Raw genomic sequence first — 19,744 nt, 5'->3', positions numbered from 1 at the left:
AAATTCAAGGGGTTGGTGCTGTTGTGCAGTGGATTAACACCCTGGCCCGAAGTGCTGGCATCCCATATGGGCACTGGTTCAAGACCTGGCTGCTGAACTTCCAATCCAGCTCTCTGCTATGGCCTGGGAAAGCAGTGGAAGATAGCCCAGGTCCTTGGGCCCCTGCACCCATGTGGGAGACCTGGAAGGAGGCTCCTGGATCCTGGCTTCTGGCTTCAGATCGTCCCAGCGCTGGCCGTTGCGGCCATTTGGGGAGTAACCAGTGGATGGAAGATCTCTCTCTCTCTCTCTCTGTCTCTCCTTTCTTTGCCTCTGCCTCTCTGTAACTCTGCCTTTCAAATAGATAAATAAATCTTAAAAAAAAAAAAAAAAAAGAAAAGAAAAAAGAGAAGAAGCCAGGGAGCTGTAAGGGTTCACTCACTCCTGATGCACCACTGCTATCGTGCTGACGTTTTCAGCTGTTGGTAAGTACTGAGAATTTCCCTCTCTTGCCCTCTCTCTCTCTGCCTTTCAAATAAATAAAATAAATCTTTTAAAAAATATAAGGGTGAGCATTTGGCACAAGAGTTCCAACGCCACTTTGGGATGGCCACAGTACATATTAGAGGGCCTGGTTCAAGCCCCAGCTTGTCGACTTCCTATCGAGTTTCCTGCTAATGCGTCTGGGAGGCTGCAGGTGATGGTTCAGGGAGTTGGGTCTCTGCCACCCACCTGGGAGACCTGGACTGAGTTCCAGGCTCCTGGGTTAAGCCTGGCCCAGCCCAGGGTGTTGCAAGCATCTGAGGAGTGAAGCAGTGGATGGAAGATCTCTTTCTCTTCTTGTCTCTCTGCCTTTCAAACAAAATGCACATAAATATATTTTAAAATGTCTTCATGAGGCCGGCGCCGCAGCTCACTAGGCTAATCTTCCGCCTTGCGGCGCAGGCACACCGGGTTCTAGTCCTGGTCGGGGCGCCAGTTCTTTCCCGGTTGCCCCTCTTCCAGGCCAGCTCTCTGCTGTGGCCCGGGAAGGCAGTGGAGGATGGCCCAAGTCCTTGGGCCCTGCACTCGCATGGGAGACCAGGAGAAGCACCTGGCTCCTGGCTTCGGATCAGTGCGGTGCGCCAGTCGCGGCGGCCATTGGAGGGTGAACCAACGGCAAAAAGGAAGACCTTTCTCTCTGTCTCACTGTCCACTCTGCCTGTCAAAAAAAAAAAAAAATTCTTCATGAGTAAGAATAAAAATCTACAAAAACCTATTGACTCTCGCCTCACTGAGGGTTGTCTGTGACGTCGTTGAGACTGTCCGTAGGGCAGGGGTGATCTTGGCCCCTCTGTGAAGAGGGGACATGGTCAGTGCCACACAGACCCCTGCCCTCACACGGGATGCGGTCAGGAGCACAGACTCTGGTCCCATACTGCCACCTGTTCCAATCCTGGGCTCCGTCACGTAGCTGTGTGGCCTTGGCCAAGTCACCTAACCTCCTGATAAAAATCACCTTATTTCATGGTGATGTTAATAGGACAAAAAGGGGGAATTATCATAAAGTGCTTAGTACAGAGGCTGGAACCTAGTAAACCCCTTGTTAGTGTTAGTTACAGTCAGAGGAGAGGGCCCCTGGGTGCCCAGCTACTTGATGGCCTTGCCGGTTTTTTTACTCCCCACTGGGAGCAATTCCCTGGAGAAGCACTAGATGGCAGCAAAGCACGGCTTTGCCTCTGGGGCTGCCCTGGGTATTGTCAGCGCCTGCAGAGGGATCTGCCCAGGAAACCCTGAGGACCCATTCACTGCCCGCCACGCCCCCAGCCCCAGCAGGCTGCACTGCACCGGAGAGCACACGCTGCAGCCTGAGCCTCGGTCCTGACGGGAGTGATGGTCACTGCACGCTTCCTTAGGTGGGGATTTACTTTGCCGAAGATGATGAGCTGTTTTGAGGCTTTGCTATGTATTGCTGAATTGTCCTCCGAAGAATTGTGCCACAATTGATGCCCCACCAAGAATGTGCGGGAGATGTCCCTGCCCTGTAGGATATTCTTATTTAAAGAAAAAAATCTTTTCCAAGATGGAAGATAAAAAAAGATACCCCTTTTTCACTTGCATTGGTTAGATAAGGTCTAACATTAAAAAATATTTAAATTTCAACATCTGTTTATATCCTTTGCTTACTTTTCTATTGCAATGTTCAATTTTTAAAAATTTTTTTTTTCTTCAGTTGAAAAGCAGAGCATCAGGAGGGCCGGAATATCTTTCACTTACTGGTTCACTCCCCAAATGCCAAATGACAGTAGCAGCCGGGGCAAGGGTCAGCCAGGCACTCCATCCGGGTCTCCCTGTGGGTGGCAGGGGCTTACACACTTGGGCCGTTTTCCCTGTTGCCCTCCCAGGCGCATCAGCAGAGCTGGATCAGAAGCAGAGCGGCCGAGGCTCACACTGGCCCTCCAGTGCGGGCTGCCAGCTTCACAGGGGGCAGCCTCACTTGGGGAGCCACAACACTGGCCCCAATATCCACTTTGTTGAAAGCTAATTATACAATATGGATACGTACCTCATCTATCACTGTCACATTGTCTGTACTTCAAAAAGCTTGTGGAAAATGCATATTATAAAGCCACCGTCTGCAGTGCTGGCATCCAATATGGGTGCCGGTTCGAGTCCCGGCTACTCCACTTCCAATACAGCTCTCTACTGTGGCTTGGGAAAGCAGTGGAGAATGGCCCAAGTCCTTGGACCCCTGCACGCACATGGGAGACCTGGAAGAAGCTCCTGGCTCCTGGTTTCGGATTGGTGCAGCTCTGGCCATTATGGGCAATTGGGGAGTGAACCATCAGATGGAAGACCTCTCTCTCTCTCTGCCTCTCCTCTCTCTATGTAACTCTGACTTTCAAATAAATAAATATTTAAGAAAAAAAAAACCTATGCATGGGGGCCTGGCACTGTGGTGCAGTAGATTAATCCTCTGCCTGCAGTGCCAGCATCCCATATGGGCTTCCATCCACAAGTTTACTCCCTTAATGGCCACAATGGCTGGAGCTGGGCTGATCCAAACCCAGGAGCCAGGAGCTTCTTCCAGTTTTCCACATGGGTGCAGGGGCCCAAGCACTGCTTTCCCAGGCCATAGCAGAGAGCTGGATCAGAAGTGGAGCACCTGGGACTTGAACCTGCACCCATATGGGATGCTGGTGTTGGAGGCTTAGCCTACTATGCCACAGCACTGGCCCCCATGATTTCATTTTTTGATATTTTAATCATTGAGCCATTTGGAATTTATCCTGGTACAGAGGGAGGAATGGTGCCAACTCTTCTTTGTCCAGATGGCTAATTATTGTCTTGACATCACCTTTTGAACGGCCCATCTTATCTATGGTCGTAGTTTTCAAATCCTAGTCTATGAATTGTATGATCACAGCATTATTTTTATAATCATGCATGTACAATTAAAATGTCTAGCAATAGGTAAAATAATTTATATTATTCATTTATGGAGTATTAACATTTCCAAAGACACTTCAGTTACATGAAAAACTCTGAAGTTAAAATTAAGCGAGAGGGGCTGGCATTGTGGTATAGTGGGTTAAACCACCACTTATAACGCTGGTGTTCCTTATTGGGGCACTAATTTGAGTCCCAGCTGTTTGAGTCCCAGCTGTTCCACTTCTGCTCCAGCTTCCTGCTAATGTGCCTGGGAAAGCAGTGGAGGAAGGCCCAAGTGCTTGGGCCCACCTCCCACCCACATAGGAGACCAGGATGGAGTTTCAGGCTCCTGGCTTCAGTCTGGCCCAGACCTGGCTGTTGTGGCCATTTCGGCAACGAACTAGCAGATGAACGTTTCTCTCTCTCTCTCTCTCTCTCTCTCTCTCTCTCTCTGTGTGTGTCTGTGTGTGTGTCTGTCTGTCTCTCCTTCTGTTACTCTGCCTTCAAAATAAACAAATCTTTTTTAAAAACTGAGAGAAAAGCAAAATACCACATATGGCAAATGATCCAAATTAAAAATTAAAGAGCGGCCGGCGCCGCGGCTCACTAGGCTAATCCTCCGCCTTGCGGTGCCGGCACACTGGGTTCTAGTCTCGGTCGGGGCGCCGGTTCTGTCCCGGCTGCCCCTCTTCCAGGCCAGCTCTCTGCTGTGGCCAGGGAGTGCAGTGGAGGATGGCCCATGTGCTTGGGCCCTGCACCCCATGGGAGACCAGGAGAAGCACCTGGCTCCTGCCATCAGATCAGCACGGTGCGCCGGCCGCAGCGCGCCTACCGCGGCGGCCATTGGAGGGTGAACCAATGGCAAAAAGGAAGACCTTTCTCTCTGTCTCTCTCACTGTCAACTCTGCCTGTCAAAAAAATAAAAAATAAAAAAAAAATAAAAAAATATTTAAAAAAAATTAAAGAGCACAAGAGCACATTTATCTTGTATAAAATAGCTATGAGGATATACAATAAAAATTAAGAGTAGTCTGTATTTTATTTATTTGTGTTTTTTTTTTTTTAGATTTATTTATTTGAAAAGCAAAGTGACAGAGAAAGAGGGAGAGACAAAGAGAAAGAGATTTTCGTCCGCTGGTTCCCTCCCCAAATGGTTGCAACAGCGAGGGCTGGGTCAGGCTGAAGGCATGAACCTGGAATTCCATCCAAATCTCCCACGTGGGTACAGGGACCCAAGCACTCGGGCCATCTTCCGCTGCCTTCCCAGGCACGTTAGCAGGGAGCAGGATTGACTTAACTGCTATGCCACTATGCTGGCCTAGCATCAGTTACCTTTTTTTTTTTTTTTTTTTTTTTAAGAATTAAGTATTTATTATTTGAGAGGTAGTTAGAGAGAGAGGGAGAGAAAGAACACACAGAGAAAGGTCTTCCATCAGCTGGTTCACTCCCCGAATTGCTGCAATGGCTAGAGCTGGGCCAATCTGAAGCCAGGAGCCAGGAGCTTCTTCCGGGTCTCCCAGGTGGGTGCAGGGGCCCAAACATTTGGGACATCTGCTGCTGCGTTTCCAGGCCATAGCAGAGAGCTGGATTGGAAGTGGGGCAGCCAGGATATGAACCAGTGCCCATATGAGATAGCCGGCAGCACAGGCAGAGACTTAGCCCACTACAATGCAGCGTTGGCCCCCAGTTACCTGTCCTTTAAAGAGCTTAATTGAAGGTTATTGGGCAATGAGCTCAGTTGCCATTTGGGATGCCTGGGCCCCACATTGGAGTGCAGGTTCGAATCTGGGCTCCTCTACTTCCAACCCAGCTTCCTGCTAACACATCCTGGGAGGCAGCAGATGATGGCTCAAGAGCTTGAGTCTCTGTCACTCAGGAAGACAACCTGGAAGGAGTTCAGGCTCCTGGCTTCCACCTGGCCCAACCCAGGCTGTTGCCAGTGGTTGGGGAGTGAACCAGTGGATGGAACCTCTCTCTCTCCCTCTCTCTCTGTCACTTGGCCTTTCAAGTAGACACTGTAGGCAGGGTCTCTAACCCTCTGCACCATAGCGCCAGCCTCAAATGTTTCCTTTTAAGAACCTGAAAACTGGGGCCAGTGCTGTGGCATAGTAGGCCTAGTAGTGGCAGCACCAGCATCCCATATGGGCGCTGGTTCTAGTCCTGGCTGCTCCTCTTCCGATCCAGCTCTCTGCTGTGGCCTGGGAAAGCAGTAGAAGACCCAAGTCCTTGGGCCCCTACACCCATGTGGGAGACCCGGAAGAAGCTCCTGGCTCCTGGCTTCAGGTCAGCTCAATTTTGGCTGTTGTATTCACTTGGGGAGTGAACCAGCAGATGGAAGACTTTTCCGTTTCTATCCCTGACCCCCGTAACACTACCTCTCAAATAAATAAATAAAAGCTTAAAAAAAGAGGAAAACTTGAAAACCCCTAAGATACTATTTAAAATGTCAAAAAAGTTTTATAGTAAATATGTCCTTTTAAAACCAGATTTTTTAAATAGATTTATTTTATTTATTTGAAAGACAGAGTTACAGAGAGAGGTAAAGACAGAGAGAGAGGTCTTCCATCCACTGGTTCACTTCCCAGATGGCCACAATGGCCAGAGCAGCACCAATCTGAAGCCAGGAGCCAGGAGCTTCTTCCGGGTCTCCCACATGGGTGCAGGGTTCAAGGACTTGGGCCATCTTCCACTGCTTTCCCAGGCCATAGTAGAGAGCTGGATCGGAAGAGGAGCAGTGGAACTAGAACTGGCGCCCATATGGAATGCCAGCACTTCAGGCCAGGGTGTTAACCCGCTGCGCCACAGTGCTGGCCCCTAAAGCCAGTTTTAAAAAATGTGAAATTTTTCTCTAAGGTGAGAGATAAATAAAATAGCACTTGTTTTCCCCTTCGGTAAGTTCCCTTTCATTTTCTTTAAATCCTGGGGCCCTGACACTGCTCATGCTTCGTTGCGGTGCGTGGGGTTTCTATGTTCTGTCTCCTTAGGTTCCATCAGCGTCTCCTGCAGTTCAGGGTGTGGCGTCAGAATAGCACAAATCTTCTACATCTCTCCTTGAACTATTTTAGGCTCACCGTGGTCATAATAAGAGGACGTGGTTTCACCCCAGGCTCTAGCCTTTGGCATTTCACATGAGGAATGTCACAGGGTCAGAGGTCAGGAGACGTGACCTTTAACCTGGCTCTGTCCCAGACGAGCGTGAGGTTGGGTAAGTCACTTCTTCATTTTGGGACTTTTGCTTCATTCTACAAAATGAAGATGTTGGATGATCTCTAAGGTTCTTGCTGGTCTTAAATTTCTACCTAGTAGAATTCCATGGGGGAATTTCAGCTTCCTAGAATTCCGAGGATTCGTTAAGTGCCAGAGGAATGGTTAATAATGAGCTTGGTCTGTGATCGCTGATCTATAGTTTCATACAGGATTAAAATGATTACGATCTTTTACCAAATCTTGTTAGCTCGCTTTTTTTCTTTTTTAAAGATGTTCTTATTTGAAAAGCAGAGATAGAGGATGGAGAGGGAGAGGGAGAGGGAGAGGGAGAGGGAGAGGGAGAGGGAGAGGGAGAGGGAGAGGGAGAGGGAGAGGGAGAGGGAGAGGGAAAGGGAGAGGGGTCTTCCATCTGCTGGTTCACTTCCCCAATGGCTGCAACAAATGGAGCTGGGCTGATCCGAAGCCAGGAGCCAGGAACTTCTTCTAGTTCTCCCACGTGGATGCAGGGGCCCAAGGACTTGGGCCATCTTCTGCTGCTTTCCCAGGTTCATTAGCAGGGAGGTGGATCAGAAGTGGAGCAGCTGGGACTCGGACTAGTGCTCGTACAGGATGCCTGTATCACAGGCAGCAGCTAAACCCTCTGTGCCACAGCACAGTCCCACTTTTTTTTCTTTGCTGTAAGGAATGTCATGGTTCTTAGATTTCTGTTGCTGTTGTTCTGATTAAGCCAACGAGGTTAAACTGGATCATGCCGACTGCGTCTCCTTGTTGCACATTCCTGTGGCCATGGTATTAGCTAGCGTTCCTTGGCTACAGTGAGATGAAGCCCATTCTGATGAGTCGGAATGGAAAAATGTGTGCGGGGTGGACCTTACCAAGTGGATCTTACCAAGTGATGGGACCTTCATTTCTGCAACTGGAACACATGGCTACCACCAAGGACGGTGTGGTCGTTAACCTCATCCTAGCACCTGCTTCATAGTAAGGAGACTGAGGCCAGGCAGTGTGGAGTGCCCTGTCCACACGCACTCAGCCTGGAAGAATCTGGACCAAGACTGTGGGCCTAGGATATATGACAAGAAGCTTGGTTTCCAGTTGAGCGTTTGCTAAGAATCAGCAATTGCTGAATTGGGAAAAGAATCTCTCCCTATTGAGTAGAGTGAAATTGTTCGATTTGGCATAGCTCGGGGCACTGGCCTTTCATGACCCTCAAAAAGGAGATGGAAGAAGGAGAGGGGACTGACTCCGACAGAGACAGATCGCTTTTTTGAAGCAAAGAGGTAGTGGCAGTCTGGTCTTGTGAAGAGACTGCGCACTGGGCACGCATAGGGCTGGGTTTTATCTGGCTAAAGAGGAAATCTTCCGCTGGTGGGAGGCAGAGGTGGGAGGCAGCTGGCGGGAAGTAGGGAGTGGGGGGCTTTCTGAAGCCGCTGGGAACTCTCCTCTTATCTGTTTCACGAGGTGCCCCGTGCAGCTTATCTGTTTTGCCAGCTGTTCTGCAAGGGCTCTGGGAGAGGTTGAGCTTGGTTCTTGCACCGAGGGTGTTAACAAAAAGGGGAGGAAATGGGGGATGGTAACATCTTTTTTTTTTTTTTTTTTTTTTGACAGGCAGAGTTAGACAATGAGAAAGAGAGACAGAGAGAAAGGTCTTCCTTTTCCGTTGGTTCACCCCTCAAATGGCCGCTATGACCGACGCACTGCACTGATCCGAAGCCAGGAGCCAGGTGCCCCCTCCTGGTCTCCCATGCTTGTGCAGGGCCCAAGGACTTGGGCCATCCTCCACGGCCTTCCCGGGCCACAGCAGAGAGCTGGCCTGGAAGAGGAGCAACTGGGACAGAATCTGGTGTCCCAACCGGGACTAGAACCCGAGGTGCTGGTGCCACAGGCGGAAGATTAGCCAAGTGAGCCACGGTGCCGGCCATGGGGATGGTAACATCTTATAAACTTTGTTGCCCTTTAGAACTAAGAATAAAACATGAGATTTTTTTAGGTCCCTTATTTATTTTTTTGAACTAAAAACAGTGATTAAAAAGGGGAAGGACACAGTTGGATGTTGCTATGACTTGGTTATTAGTGTAGGTGTCCCTAAATGCCTATGTGTTGAGGGCTGGGCCTCAAGGAGGCGCCATTGGGAGAGGGTGGAGATTCGCTTCAATTTTGGGTTTTTGGCAGTGGGCGGAGTGGGAGGTCTTTAGGACACGGGTGGGGCGTGACCTCGGGAGGCCTGGGCTGAAAGCCTGAGTGGGGGCCAGCGGCCTCTGTCCGTGCATCCTGGCTCGCCACGTGATGGCTCCTCCGCCTCCGCTCTGCCTTCGCATCTCCACTCTCACCAGAAGCCTGGCCCAGCGGGGCCACCCCAGCCTGGACTGTGAACTTCCAGAACCGTGGGCCGGAGCGGACTTCCCCTCCTAAGCTGTAGTGCTGTCAGATGTTTCGAGTGAGGAAGCCCTGACTTGCAGGAGTAGCAGTCAAGAGGTGGCTTCACTCCTCCTGTCATCTTCAACAGTCTGAAGGGTGTGGGCAGCGTAACGTCTGTCAGATGTTTAATGTTCTTGGCAATTTCTTTCTTTTTTTAAAAAAGATTTATTTGTTGATTTGAAAGGCAGAGTTGCAGAGAGGCAGAAGACAGAGAGAGAGAGAGAGAGAGAGAGAGAGAGAGAGAAGTCTTCTATCCACTGGTTCACTCCCCGGATGGCCGCAATGGCCAGAGCTGTGCCGATCCGAAGCCAGGAGCCAGGAGCTTCTTCCAGGTCTCCCATATGGGTGCAGGGGCCTAAGGACTTGGGCCATCTTCTATTGCTTTCCCAGGCCACAGCAGAGAGCTGGATCGGAAGAGGAGCAGCTGGGACTCAAACCGGTGCCCATATGGGATGCCGGCACTGCAGGCGGCAGCTTTACCTGCTATGCCACAGCGCTGGCCCTGGAAATTTGTTCCTAGTGAGATTTAGCAAAGGAATACAACTCCCTTTAACAAGTGCTGTTGTTGAGCAGGAATGAGGCCGAGGAAGCTCAAATGAACTCTGGAAACCTTAACACTCATTAACAGGTCTACAAGCTGAATAAGCAACAATAGGCAGTAAGCACAATATTTACCCATTCATTTGCCAGCTGTAGAAGTCCCATGGATACAAACTTCCTATATCAGGGCAGCCTCTTTCTAGATATTCTGTTTTCTTTCTCTCTCTTTCTTTCTTTCTTTCTTTCTTCCTTTCTTTCTTTCTTTCTTTCTTTCTTTCTTTCTTTCTTTCTTTCTTTCTTTCTTTCTTTCTCTCTTTCCAAAGATTTACTTGTTTACTTGAAAGGCAGAGTTACAAAGAGCACAGAGAGATCTTCTATCCTCTGGTCCACTCCCCAGATGGCCACAATGGCCGGAGCTGCGCCAATCCAAAGCCAGGAGCCAGGAGCTTCTTCCGGGTCTCCCACGCGGGTGCAGGAGCCCAGGGACTTGGGCCATCTTCCACTGCTTTCCCAGGCCACAGCAGAGAGTTGGATCAGAAGTGGAGCAGCCAGGACTTGAACTGGTGCCCATATGGGATGCTGGCACTGCAGGCTGTGGCCTCACCCACTAAGCCAGAGTGCTGGCCTCAATATTTTGTTTGCTTTCTGAACCGAGTTTTCTTTCATCACAGAAGTAATATAGAAACATAGCAAAGCTCAAAAATGTTTGAAAAATGTAAAATGGAAACTAGAGTTGTCCCTTCTGCTCACCCCGATGTTACTCCCCGCTATGGTCTGAAGGTTCGCATCTCCCAGAGATTCATCACCCCAAGGTATGGGACTAGGAAGTAAAACCTCAAAAGGTGATGAAGTCATGAGGACACAGGCCTTAAAAAGATTAGTGCCCTTATAAGAGGCCCCAAGACCGGCAGGCGTTTGGTTCCTAGAGTGCCTGCCACCCATGAGGGAGACTCAGCTGAGTTCCAGGCTCCTAGCTTCTGCCTGGCCCAACCCTGGCTGTTGCAGGCTTTTGGGAAGTGAACCAGCAGGCGGAAGATTTTTCTCTGTTTTGCCTTTCAAATAAAATGAAAATAGGGGTGGAGCTGTGGCACAGTGGGTTAAAGCCCTGGCCTGCAGAGGCAGCAACCCATATGGGTGCCAGTTCGAGTCCCGGCTGTTCTTTTCTTTTCTTTTTTTATTTTATTTTATTTTATTTTTTTTGACAGGCAGAGTGGACAGTGAGAGAGAGACAGAGAGAAAGGTCTTCCTTTTGCCATTGGTTCACCCTCCAATGACCGCCGCGGTAGCGCGCTGCGGCCGGCGCACCGCGCTGATCCGATGGCAGGAGCCAGGTGCTTCTCCTGGTCTCCCATGGGGTGCAGGGCCCAAGCACTTGGGCCATCCTCCACTGCACTCCCTGGCCACAGCAGAGAGCTGGCCTGGAAGAGGGGCAACCGGGACAGGATCGGTCCGGCTGTTCTTTTCTGATCCAGCTCTCTGCTAATGCTCCGGAGAAAGCAGTAGAAGATGTCCCAGGTCTTTGGGCCCCTGCACCCACGTGTGAAACCTGGGGGAAGATCCTGGATCTTGGCTTCAGGTTGGCTCAGCTCTGGCTGTTGCAGCTATTTGAGGAAGTGAACCAGTGGATGGAAGACCTCTCTTTCTCTCTGTCTCTACCTCTCTCCGTAACTCTGTCTTTCAAATAAATAAAATATTAAAAAAAGAGAGAACAGATAATTTAAAAACTGTTGAACAGGGCCCATGAGCGCTGCCTGTCCCCTGCACCATGAGTGGACACACAGGGCAGATGCCATCTGGAGCCACAGAGTGGGCCCTCGCCTGGTGCCAGATCTGCCAGGGCCCTGGTCTTGAACATCCAGCCCCCAGAACTATGAGAGAGAAATGTCTGTTGTACATCAACTACCCAGGCTATGGGGTGTGTGTTTAAAGAAAGGATTTCTTTGTTTATTTGAAAGGCAGAGTGACAGAGAGAGCGAGGGATACAGAGAGAGAGATATCGAGAGATTGAGAGATCTCTGTCTGCTGATTCACTCCCCAATTGGCTGCAACAGTAAGGTCTGGGCCAGGCAAGAACTCCATCCTGGTCTCACATGGGAGGCAGGGGACCAAGTCCTGGGGCCATCATTTGCTGCCTTCCCAGGCACATTAGCAGGGAACTGGTTCTGAAACTGTGTAGCTGGAACATGAACTGGCCCTCCAATATGGTATGGTGGTGTCACAAGCAGTGGCTTAACCCATTGGACCATAACACTGGACACTCCATTTTTTCTTTTGAAGTTTACTTATTTGAAAGGCAGAGTGACAGAGAAAGAGAGACAGGAGGAGAGAGAGGAGAGAGAGATCTTCCATCTGCTGACTCACTCCCCAAATGCCTACAACAGCTGGGCTGGACTAGGCTAAAGCCTGGAGCCAGAAATGCCCAGGTCTCCCATATGGGTAGCAGGGTCTCAAGTACTTGGGCCATCATCTGCTGCCTCCCAGGTGCATTTGCAGGAAGCTGGATGGGAAGCAGATGCATTCCAGTGTGGGATCCGGGTATCCCAGGAGATAGCCTACCTGTCTTGTGCTGCAATGCCCACCTTTACAAATTCCCCTGTTTGCTGAACCACAGAAGAAGTAGTTGTAGACACAGTGCCATGTTTCCTAGAAATAAGGCCATTCTCCTCCATAGCCATAATATAATTCTCTCGTGCAGAAAATGTCATCTAAAAATGTCCATATTCAAATTTCCACAATTGTCCTATACTGTTCCTTCTATTTTTTTTTTCCAGTCCAGGACTCAGGCACTCAGCACACACTGTACCGAGCTGTTACGCCTCTGCAGCTCCCTTTCATTTAGAATAGCACGTTTTCCTTCCACGCCAGTGGTATTTGTGAAGAGCACAGGTCACTTCTTTTGCAGAAGGTCCCTCCATCTGGATTCATCTGAGAGTTTCTGCAATTAGAATTCAGAGTCTACAATTTTTTGGCAGGAGTGCTACAGAGATGATGTCATATCTTTTTCAGTGCAACACATGAGCAGGCTCAGGAGATCAGTTTGTCCCATCCCCACTGATCGCTTTCCTAAGGTAGCATTCCCAGATTCCTCCCTTGTAAAAGCACCTTTTCCCCTTTGTTACTCATGAGTGATCTTCAGGGTGATGGGTCGAGACCACATGAGTGTCCTCTTCCCCAGCTGTCTTTCACTCAGTGGTTTTAATAGCCAATGCTGTTTCTTGCCTGAAGCACTTATTGCTATAGGGTAGTTAAATGGTGATTTTTCTAATTCCAACACTTCTTCTACATTTACTGGCTGATTTTTTTTAAAAAAGATTTATTTTATTCATTTGAAAGGCAGAGTTACAGAGAGAGTGTGGCAGATAGGGAAATCTTCCATCTGCTGGTTCACTCCCGAGATGGCCACAACAGTCGGGAATAGGCCAGGCTGAAGCCAGGAGCCAGGAGCTACATCCAAGTCTTCTACATGGGTGCAGGGGTCCAAGGACTTGGGCCACCTTCTGCTGCTTTCCCAGGCACATTAGCAGGGAGCTGGATCAGAAATGGAGCAGCCAGGACTTGAACTGGTGCCTTTATGGGATGCTGGCATCGCAGGTGGTAGCTTTACCTGCTATGTTACAACGCCGGCCCCAACTGGCTGATTTTTAAAAAACCAACCTTCCGACCTTCCATCTTTCCTTCCTCCCTCCCTCCCTCCTTCCCTCCCCCCTTCCCTCCTTCCTTCCTTCCTTTCTCTCTCTCTCTCTCTTTTAAAATTTTTATTCTTAGGGAGTATAGATTTATCCTAGTGGTTTAAATGTCTGCATCCCACATCAAAGTACTTAGGTTGAATTCCCAGCTCTGGTTCCTGACTTCAGCTTCCTGCCAATGCAGACCCTGGGAGGCAGTGCTGATGGCTCCAGTGATTAGGTCCCTGCCACCCACATGGCAGACCTGGATTGAGTTCCCAGTTCTTAGCTTCAACCTCAACCCAGCCTAGCCATTGTGGGCTTTTTTGGGCAGGGCGGGGGGGGGGGGGTTGAATCAGGGGAAGGGATCTCTCTTTTTCTCTCTCTGTGTCTATATCTTTCTATTTCTCAAATAAATAAATTTTTAAAAAATTTAGATTTAAATAGATTGAGCACATGTATCTTTTTTTAAAAAAGATCTATTTTATTTATTTTTATTTTTATTTTTCAAGGTTTATTTATTTGAAAGTCAGAGTTACACTGAGAGAGAAGGAGAAGCACAGAGAGAGAGACAGACAGAGAGAGAGAGAGAGAGAGAGAGAAAGGGAGAGGTCTTCCATCTGCTGGTTTACTCCCTAGATGGCCACAATGGCTGGAGTCGCACTGATCCGAAGCCAGGAGCCTGGAGCTTCTTCTGGGTCTCCTATGTATGTTCAGGAGCTCAAAGACTTGGGCCATCTTCTACTGTTTTCCCAGGCCATAGCAGAGAGCTGGATCGGAAGTGGAGCAGCCAGGACTTGAACCGGCGCCCATATGGGATGCCAACACTACAGTTAGTGGTATTACACGCTACGCCACAGAGCCGGCCCCTATTTTATTTATTGAAAGAGATACAGAGAGAGAGAGAACGGGGAGAGAGAAAGAGTCCCCCATCCTCCTCTGATTCACTCCCCAAATGATCACAATGGTCGGGGCTGGGCCAGGCTAAAGTCAGGAGCCAGGAACTCCATCTGGGTTTTCCATGTGGGTGTAGGGGCCCAAGCACTTGGGCAATACTCCACCAGCTTCCCAGGTGCACCAGCAGGGAGCTGGATCAGAAGCAAAGTATCTGGGACTCTAACCAGCACCCACATGTGATGCTGGCATTGCAGGGGGGCAGCTTGATGCCACAACACCAGAATACTCCCCGCCCCCCCCCCCTTTTTAATATTATGTTATTTGAAAGGCACAATTACAGAGAGACAGAGGGAGAGATCTTCCATCCTCTGGTTCACTACCCAAATGGCCACAGTGGCGGGAATGGGCCAGGCCTAAGTGAGCCAAGAACCCCGTATGGTTTTCCCATGTGGAAGGCAGGTACTTGGGCCATCACCCATTCCCAGGTGTTGCAGACACAACACCAGCCCTGAGGGTGCATAGATTATTTTAAACTTTGTTTGATATGTTGTAATCTGCTCCTATCATGGTTTAAATCAGTATTCAAATAAATCCAAATCTGGCCAGTGGGAGCCCTTTCCAGTTTCCCTTGTCCTCTTGACACATCACCACCAAGTTTTGAGCACTTCCTTCCTTTTGGGCCCAAGATGGTCCAGGTGCACCTTGTACTCTGTCTGCTGAAGCTCTGGCATCTGCCATTTTCTGCTTTCCAGTGTAATTTTTTTTTAAAGATTTATTTATTATTTGAAAGCCAGAGTTACACAGAGAGAGGAAAGGCAGAGAGAGAGAGAGAGAGAGAGAGAGAGAGAGAAAGGTCTTCCATCTGCTGGTTCACTCCCCAGTTGGCCGCAATGGCCAGAGCTGCCCCTTTCTGGAGCCAGGAGCCCCTTCTGGGTCTCCCACGCGGGTGCAGGGGCCCAAGGACTTGGGCCATCTTCTACTGCTTTCCCAGGCCACAGCAGAGAGCTGGATCAGAAGAGGAGCAGCCGGGTCTCAAACCACTTGCCCACACGGGATGCCAGTGCCTCAGGCCAGGGCGTTAACCCACTGTGCCACAGCGCCGGGGCGGGGGGCACTGTAATTTAAAATAATGTAATCCACAGAAAATTCTCTTCCTTCTAAAACTTCTTCCCTTTTTGCTTCCCAAATTTGTTCATCACGTATTTTTAAAATATTTATTTATTTGAAAGAGTTACAGAGAAAGAGAGAAGTCTTCCATCCTCTGGTTCACTCCCCAGATGGCCACAATGGCTGGAGCTGAGCTGATCCAAAGCCAGGTCAAGGATCTTTCTCTGAGTTTCCCAGGGGCTCAAGTACTTGGGACATCTTCCACTGCTTTCCTAGGCGGATTAGCCTGGAGCTGGATCAGAAGTGGAGCAGCCAGGACTTGAACTGGTGCCCATATGAGATCCTGGCGCTGTAGGCAGCTGCTTCACCTGCTACACCACAGTGCCAGCCCCTGTGTATTTTGTTTTTAAGGATTTATTTATTTATTTGAAAGTCAGAGTTACAGACAGAGAGATCTTCATTCACTGGTTCACTCCCCAAATAGCCACAATGGCTGGGGCTAGGCCAGACGGAAGCCAGGACCTGGGAGATAGGAGCTTCTTCTGGGTCTCCCACATGGTTGGCAGGGACTCAAGCACTTTGGTCATTTTCTGCTACTTTCCCAGACACATTAGCAGGAAACTGGATTGGAATTGGAGCAACTGGTACTCGAACTGGCGCCTATATGGGTTGTCAGTGCTGCAGGCGGAGTGTCAGCCCCATATTATTTTTTCTTTGTCAAAATTTGAAACACGACATTTTGATCTATACCTGTAGTTAAACTTGTCAATCATTTGCTTATAGGTTAATTCTAAATACTGAAAGCCAGTAAATTACATTTATTTTATGATTTTTAAAATATCTCTATCATTGATATATCATTTATATTTCCCGCACGAAGCAAACATATAGCACTGGTTCTCACATTTTAGTGTGGATATGAATCTCCTCAGGGGCCTGTTGAAGATTTTCATTCTTCAGTCTCACTTGCAGAAGTTCTGAGTCAGTAACTTTAGAGTCCAGGGGTGGACATTTGGCCTAGCAGTTAGGATGCTTGCACCCCTAGGGCCAGTGTTATGGTGCAGTGGATTAAGCTATGGCCTGCAATGCTGGATCCTATATCGGCGCCCCAGTTCAAGTCCCAGCTGCTCTACTTCTGATCCAGCTCCCTGCTAATGTGCCTCAGAAGGTGGTTGAAGACCTGGATGGAGTTCTGGCTTCTGCCTTTGTCCTGGCCCAGCCCCGATCATTGGAGCCATTTGGGGAGTGAACCAGCAGGTGGAAGATCTCTCTCCTCCTTTCAGATAAATAAACCATTTTTTAAAAAAGTGCTTGCATCCCATTGATATGTTGAGTACCTGGGTTTGAGTCCTGGCTCTGGCTTCCTGTTAATGCACACCCTGAGAGATAGCAGGTGGTGGCCAAGTAGTTGGATCTCTGCCGCCCACATGGGTTGAGATCTGGGTTGAGTTTCTGGTCTCCAGCTTTGGTGTGGCCCAACACTGGACATTGTGAGCATTTCAAGGTGAACCAGTAAATGGGAGAGCTGTTTCTGTCTGCCTCTCAAAAAGAAAAGGGGTGGGGGGTGGGGAGTTCCAGTGATTCTAAGACGTTGTAAACAAGTGGCATTGGGTGCATACAGAAGGAAATGTAATTCCATATCATAATAGTTTGGGAACTGGACTAAGAATTCTGTAAATGCCAGCCCCATTTTCTTTCTAGTTGAATTTTCTTCTGAGTCATACTTAGCCCAAGCTCTTTCTGTATCTCATCCTATTTAATGGGTTTTTAAAAAGATTTATTTATTTATTCAAAAGTCAGAGTTACACAGAGAGAGGAGAGGTAGAGAGAGGGAGAGAGAGAGAGAGACAGACAGAGAGACAGAGAGACAGAGAGAGAAAGAGAGAGGTCTTCCATCTGATGGTTCACTCCCCAGTTGGCCACAACAACTGGAACTGTGCCGATCCAAAGCCAGGAGCCAGGAGCTTCTTCTGGGTCTCCTACGCAGCTGCAGGGGCCCAAGGACTTGGGCCATCTTCTATGGGATGCCGGCACTTCAGGCCAGGGTGTTAACCCACTGCACCACAGCGCTGGCCCCTAATGGATTTCTTTTTTCAGATTTATTTATTTATTTGAAAGGCAAAGTTACAGAGAGGCAGAGAGAGAGAGAGAGAGAGAGAGAGAGAGAGAGAGAGAGAAAGAGAGGTCTTCCACCCACTGGTTTATTCTCCAGCTGGTTGCAATGGCCAGAGCTGCGCCGATCCGAAGCCAGGAGCCAGGAGCTTCTTCCAGGTGTCCCATGTAGATGTAGGGGCTCAAGGACTTGGGCCATCTTCCACTGCTTTCCTAGGCCATAGCAGAGAGCTGGATTGGGACTCGAGCCGGTACCCATATGGGATGCCGGCACTGCATCAGTGGCTTTACCCGCTATGCCACGGAGCTGGCCCCCAGGGAGACTTCTGTACTTCGCAGTTTACAAGCCGTGTAAGTGAGTTGGGCATGTTAGACCCACTTTCCTGTTGGAGACTAGGTGAGGAGCACACAGCTTGTGGACAACAAACTGCCACAGAGCGGAGTTTCCCTGTGTGCACGACACGCCACGGTGCATCTCACTTGCGTCCTCCTGCCTCCATCCCCTCTGGGGGCCCCAAGTTACCTCTGCTCTCTTCTCCCCAAGGCTCCCTTCACTTGGGGGGTTCCCTAGGCAAGTCTGGCGTTATTCTCACTCTGGCTTTCCCCAATCTAAAGCTGTGTCCTGTTAGATGGGAAAGTAGGGGAGGAACGTAGGGGTCCTGCCTTGCCTAACGTGGCCCTTCATTCATTGTCCTGGTCACTGCTCCATCCCCAGTCTATGCTGCTCTTGCTGACGGTTAGTGCAGAGTTGGGAGCTGTAGAGTACAGCGTAATTAGGGATCTAGGGTCAGGCTGCTCTGGTTTACAGCCTGTCTTTGCTTGGTACAAGTTAACTATGTGGACTGTGCTAGATTTCATCTATAACAGAGGGATTATAATAATTTAGAGATTTGCCTGCACTAAGAATTCGATTATTATTAATGACTCTGACGATTATTAACTTCTGTGATTTTTTCAAAAGATTTATTGTTTGAAAGGTAGAGGGGTGGGGGAGAGACAGATAGAGCGAGCGAGAGAAAGAATTTCCATCTGCTCGTTCATTCCCCAAATGGTTGCAACAGTGGGGGCTGGGCCAGGCCAGAGCCAAGAGCCAGGAGCCAGGAGCCAGGAGCCAGGAACTCCATCTGGGTCTCCCACATGGGTGCAGGGGCTTAAGCACTTGGGCCATCCTCCACTGCACTTCCAGGCCACAGCAGAGAGCTAGACTGGAAGAGGAGCAACTGGGACAGAATCCGGCGCCCCGACCGGGACTAGAACCCCGGGGTGCCAGCGCCGCAGGCAGAGGATTAGCCTATTGAGCCGTGGCGCCAGCCTCTCTATATAATCTTACCCATCTTCTTTTCCTCCTTTTAAAAATCAAATTAACATTTATTTTTCAAAGAGCAAAAACTTTATGAGTCTTACAATTACAAACCACATCCCCTGCCCCATCCTGGCCCCAAAGCCACCAATTTCGACAATCACAGCTGTTTCTTCTGTTATTCAGCATCCTATTTCCAAAACAGGATTATTATAAAGCTATTTCATGACTTTTCAGTTTTATGTATCTATCGACTTCCTGGCATGAAAGATGAGGATTTAGTGCTAATTTATTTTCTCCACTGAGATAAGCTAAAACTCTCTTTATTCTCACATGTGTTATGCACAGTTCAAGCTCAGCTGTCGTGTATCATGATGTCATTTCCTTCCTTGCATACTTTTTTGTTTGTTCTGTATTGATTGCTTTTTCTATGTACCTGAAATCAATTCATCCCTGACGGTCCTCCTAAAGAGCATTGCTCGAAAGGTTAATAAAGATTGCCTGGGGCTTGTGCTGCTGTGTAGCAGGGCAAGCCTCTGCCTGCAGCGTTGGTGTCCCATATGGATGCCGGTTTGTGTCCCAGCTGCTCCTTTTCCCATCCAGCTCTCTGCTTATGGCCTGGGAAAGCAGTAGAAGATGGCCCAAGGGCTTGGGCCCCTGCACCTGCGTAGGAGACCCAGAGGAAGCTCCTGGCTCCTGGGTTTAGATCAGCCCAGCTCCCGCTATTGTTGCCATGTAGGAAGTGAACCAGCAGATGGAAGACCTTTCTCTCTCTCTCTCTCTCTCTCTCTCTCTCTTTCTGTAACTCCATCTCTAACATAAGTAAATAAAATCTTAAAAAAAAAATCACCTAACTTTTTCTGCAAAGATCCAGATAGTAAGTATTTTCAGCTTCATAGGCCATTTGTTCATATTGTAATTCAGTCATTGTAGCAAGACAGCAGACACATACAATATGTAAGTAAGTGAGCATGGCTGTAGCCCAATAAACCTTTATTTACAAACACCAAGACCACCAGATTGCTTGATGTAGCGGTTTCACACCTTCAGTTTTCCTGGAGGTATCGCTCTGGGAGCTTCCGTTCCTGCTGCAGCCTGGTCTGCTTGC

At 49.0% G+C, this 19,744-nt stretch overlaps 1 protein-coding gene across 1 annotated transcript in view; it reads left to right on the top strand.

The window, feature by feature from the left end:
- Window positions 1-6,572: 6,572 nt before the first annotated feature.
- DAPK2 (death associated protein kinase 2) overlaps window positions 6,573-19,744 on the top strand; it is a 144,503-nt gene continuing 131,331 nt past the window's right edge. The window contains exon 1 of the mRNA XM_062204797.1: window positions 6,573-6,595. The gene's annotated coding sequence lies outside the window, so the exon portion shown is untranslated. The remainder of the gene's footprint in view (window positions 6,596-19,744) is intronic.

The sequence above is a fragment of the Lepus europaeus genome, chromosome 11 (assembly GCF_033115175.1).
Source record: "Lepus europaeus isolate LE1 chromosome 11, mLepTim1.pri, whole genome shotgun sequence".
Taxonomy (NCBI): Eukaryota; Metazoa; Chordata; class Mammalia; order Lagomorpha; family Leporidae; genus Lepus; species Lepus europaeus.
The sequence above is the reverse complement of the archived record's forward strand: the minus strand, read 5'-3'. Positions and strand labels throughout refer to the sequence as shown.